This window comes from Malania oleifera, chromosome 8 (genome assembly GCF_029873635.1).
Source record: "Malania oleifera isolate guangnan ecotype guangnan chromosome 8, ASM2987363v1, whole genome shotgun sequence".
Classification (NCBI taxonomy): domain Eukaryota; kingdom Viridiplantae; phylum Streptophyta; class Magnoliopsida; order Santalales; family Ximeniaceae; genus Malania; species Malania oleifera.
In genome coordinates this window covers 44,999,647-45,004,879 of record NC_080424.1, presented here as the reverse complement: position 1 = coordinate 45,004,879, position 5,233 = coordinate 44,999,647, and positions in this window count along the sequence as shown.

Below are 5,233 nucleotides of genomic sequence, written 5' to 3'. Positions count from 1 at the left end.
AGAAGGGGAGAGGGTCAGTTTTTAAAGAGAGAGAGAGAGAGAGAGAGAGAGAGAGAGAGAGTTTCTTGCGCGACTTCCTACTGAAAAATACAATTTAGGCCTACTTATAGACTTGGATTCGTCGACGAGACACGTCACCTTGTCGACGAGTCCATGAAGGGAGTTCATCGCCGAACATGAACCCCTCGTTGACGCACTTCAGGCTCTGCAAAACCCTCTTTCGGTAAATTTTCATCTACGAGACACATGTCCACGTCGACGATCCCTAGAAGAATACTCGTTGACGAAATCCCTATATTTGTCGACGTGGCCCTATGAATTCTCTTTGAAATTTTCCTTTCTTCTTTTCTTTTTCTTCTTTAATTACTATAAATTCTCCAGGTCTTTACAATACAAGCCCATACACTGTACATTCCCTCCGCCCAGTACTCAAACCTGTGACTTTGCCCATTTTTGTTTTTAAATCATGCATAAGTATATTTAGAACACCGTCTAGCTTTGAAACAATAATAGCTATGCTAGCACTACCCCTTGGTGCAGGTTGTGTGATAATAAAGTACTGATCAAGCCTTGTTTGTGCAAACATTGCCAGGCGTCGTAATTGACTCAAGTGTGTCTTGGCCATGACCACCCTAGTCCATGATCAACTAGTGGCCCTTTGTACCAAGACGACTACATTGATACCCACACTAAGAATCAGATGTGTGCTTGCACTGTATCTTATTTCTAGCAACGGTACCGCACTTACCTAATAACATAAGCTTTTTAAGGCTTTCATAATAACATTAAGTTTTTTAAGGCTCTCTTAGTAACAAGCTATGGTCCTAATATCATATATACAATTTACAATAAAACACATTAACCTGTACAATTCCAGTAATTTTCACAATCTCTTTCCTGCATTCATTCATACATTCTTTCTTTCATTCAAACTGTGGTATAAACCGGCACACACACTCTCAGTTTAACCCTTTCACATATGGAGCTCGACATCTAACCAACACCTGTTTTCCACATTTTATGATAACAATTTAGAACTTCAATTCCCATAATTCATATACGTATTAATCAGTTACACATATTCCATTTCATAACATATGTCACACTCATTTGGGTAAAAACTGAACATACATAGCATATCGTTCGAAAACTTCATTTAAATAGAAAACAAGCGTTCCAGGCATCTCCTACGTTAGGTTTAATACGAATAAAGTATTTTTGGAAAGTTTGGAGATAATATGCCAAAACCCAACTTTTTACCAAAATCGTAAAATCAAAAAATTGACATTTTTACCCTATGAAACTTTGCAAATAAGCAGTTATATTGTACATATAAACATAAGCTAACTTTATAGAGGTTTAGTTTTCTAAAAACATTGATGTAAACAAATCCCCTTACCTCTTTTCCCGAACCTGAAACACGAACTATATGGCTCCAAAACAGCGAACCGAGTTCTCAGAACCTATAAACCAAAGAACAGTACTTCAACACAATCATAGTTACTACAAATCTACCAAATTAAAAATGAACTTAGGCCTTTACCTCAATTTTGGGATAAAACCCAAAAATCTTCAAAATGAAGATCCAATCCGCTATAATCGTAGAGGTTTTCCCCCTGATCCATGTAGTAACATTGGATCGTGGATTCAGATGATGAACAGCAAAGGATCGGAGAGAGAGAGAGAGAGAGAGAGAGAGAGAGAGAGAGAGAGAGAGAGAGAGAGAGAGAGAGAGAGAGAGAGTTTTGAGTTTTCCTAACCATGAAGTAATGAATAGATATTTATAATTTAGTTGACCCAGCTAGACATATCAATGGAGTGGAGCGCTCATCAACAAGCAGAAGAAGGGCATTCGTCGACAACGGAGTTGGCCTAGTTGACGATCCTGAGATTCCAAAATTCTAGAAATCTTATGGAATCCACTCATCGACAATCCTTTGAACCTCATCGACGTGCCACAGAAGAGACTTTGTTGACTAGAGAAAGAGCCTCATCGATGAGCCCCGCTATTTTAACCTTTTAAAATTCCTTTCCTTTTTCTTATTTGTTTAATTCACATGTCTTAGGCCGGGTCCTTACAGAAAGAGGGTGTAATTTACGAAAACTTGGAATATAGTACCAAAAGTTCAAGGGATAATTTCAATGTTCAAGTGTAGAGACCCAAAAAATAGTAATAAATGAAATAATAAAGAAAAAAGGAAAATTGGTTTCATGAAGACCAAACCATCGAAGGTTTGGGTGGAACTTAGAAAATCATCGACAGTTTTGAGTTACCGCGGCCAAATAAGGGTAAAACGGTGAAAAAGGGTTTGGTTAAAAACCAAATCATCGATGGTTTTAGGGAAACCGTCGACGGTTTCGTCCGGGTACAACCATCTATAAATAGTCCTAAGCTCATTTTATTTCTTAAAAATCAAATTCTCTTCCTCTCTCTCTCTCTCTCTCTCTCTCTCTCTCTCTCTCTCTCTCTCTCTCTTTAGGGCCATGACCATTCCCCTCTCTCTCGCTCTTCGATTTTTGGCCCAGTTTCAGCCCGAATTGAAGAAGGAATGTCATTTCAGGAACCTAGTGATGTTTCTCTGCAGTTTAATCGGGCTGGATTAGTTGGTTGAGGATTTCCAAGAACTACTCCAAAATTAGGGCAAGGAAGTTGTTTTTCCAATTTAATTGGTTATTGGAAGAATATGGGCTTAGGAGTATTAAAAGGGTAAATATTATGGGGATGAGCTAATTGAATTAGAATATTTGGATACAGGATTTGTGTGAGCACCGCAGGAACAATTTTGGGTTCCCTGTAGGCACATTTCCAGGAAGCAGGTCAGGGGATTAGGTTATGTAAGGCTTTTTCAGAAATTTTACTGAATCAATTATAATATGTGATTTCTAAGTAATATATATATGTTTTCCTGAGTATATTGATTTGTGAAAACGCGAACTTTGGAAATGATATATGCATATTTTAACAAAATTGGGTTATTGAGTTAAGAAAAACCCTAGAGATTGTTATATTAATATTTTCAGCAGAAAAATATAGTATAAAGTATCACTCAATCTATGTGGCATGAGTTTGAATGTATGTATAAATAAATTCATCAATTTTTACGGAGAAGTATATATATATACAAAGATATGATTTTGTATAGTATAGTTCTCATATAGAATTACAACGTCCTATTAAGGATTACAGTACAGATTTCGTACAGAATTACAGCGTCCTACTAAGGACTACAGTACAAATTTCATACAGTATTACAGCGTCCTATTAAGGGCTACAGTACAGATTTCATACAGTATTACAGTGACCTGTAAAGGACTAGAACATTTTATATAGAACTACAGTACATCATTTGATAGAAAATTATAGAATGATAGCATTCTATAGAGAACTATAGTATGATAATATTGTATATAGAATTATTGTTGTTGTGACGTTCTCCTACGTGAGGCAGAAACACCAGGAAGTGTGTTGCCCTGGGGTACGCGAACTGGAAAAGACGTTTTTAAAATAATATTTTCGTGGAAAACATTGTGTAATGGAGTTGCCACTAACCTTTTGAAGTGTGGTTAGAACACTTGATTACTACCCAGTTAAGGGTAGAATCGGTATGCATTACTAGAGTGGAGTCCAGGAGTATGATTATGTGAGGGGAAGGTACTAGCACCCCCTACACGCCCGTTCCTACGAACGGTACCTAACTAATCTAAAATTATCCCAAAATAAATTTGATAAGCCTTTGAAATTACTCTTCCATCAAAAAGTGTGAAGAAATGCAAAAAATAAAATACTATATAAATATTCTCTCAGAACCGGGGTATACCATACTCCGAAGAGCTCATGACTCCCTTTTAAATCATTGGAATCGAAAAATCGAGAAAATAGGGTATGTTGACTTTATGAGTTCAATCCTGTTTTGATAATGAAAAATCTCTCGGTATTTGATCTGTGGATTGGGAGTGTGAACAAGAACATTATTTAGCATGCATGTTGAGGAAGTCATAGAAGCCATGAGGATTAAAGAATATACAACCAAGCACAATCCATGGAACTAAAAGAGTAGAAGAATGGAGATGCAAGCGTCAAGTTCAAGATAGTCATGGGAATGGGTATTTAGATGTCATTGTATTTACATAATTTATATGATATATCTAGAAGCTCAAAATCATACCTTAGACTGACCTTAGGACACATGCATATCATGAAGAATTTATTTAAAAGAGTCTAAGTTAAACTGAATTTTGGAGGCAAATTTTTAGAGACCTTGTCGACGAACCTAATGGCCTCGTCGACGAACGCATGAAGGCCACTCAGCGACGAACACCTTGTTCTCGTCAATGAGAAAATACCGAGAGCACAAAAATTTCAGACAGGTCTCTCGTCGATGAACTCACGTTCCTGTTGACGAATGAGTGTTGAACACTCGTCGATGAAGGTGTCCTCTCGTCGATGAATGTTGGGCGCAGAACTGCGATTCAGCGGGGATACGTGTGGAATTTCGTCCATTTAAATTGATCCAAGGACTGAGATTAAACCTAGGGTCGAGAACTCATATAAAAATAACCTAAGAACCCTAGTGCCTCACTTTTGAACATATTTTGGGAGCTTTGAACGTTTTTGATTGATCTTGAGAGCATCAAACGAAAATACACCTCTTGCCCACACTCTAAAGCATTCACATCTAGTTTGGACATTCTTTACGTTGATCTTAAAGGCATTCACGCACATATTTAGCTATCAACATTGGTATTGAGGTTTGAGTATCCTTGAATATACAAGTTTGATTTTTGTTTTCTCACATTCATTATTTTAATATATTTATTGGGAGAATAAATCAATATTTCGGTATTGTATATTGATTGACTGAATAAAAATTTGGGAAAGTTATTTTTTGAAATAACTAAATCTTTGAGATATTTTATAACTTTTTTTTATTCAAAGATTTGTTAATTGAGTATTTGGTTGAAAATTCTTAGAGCTTCTTGAAACAATTTTTGAGGAATATTTTTAAAGTATTGTTTAAATCTTTGCAAAATATTCAGAGTCATATTTATTCAAAGATTTGGTATTAAAAAATTGTTTGATAGCAAGAATATAAATTCGAGCATTATTTAATATTATTTTAAAGGATCCTGTTGTCAAATCTTGCTTAACGTTATTTGAGATTAAACCCTAAGATCTCCAAAGTTCTTATCTTTAAGAAATCAAATTTTGAGAGATATTGATTAAAGGGTAATT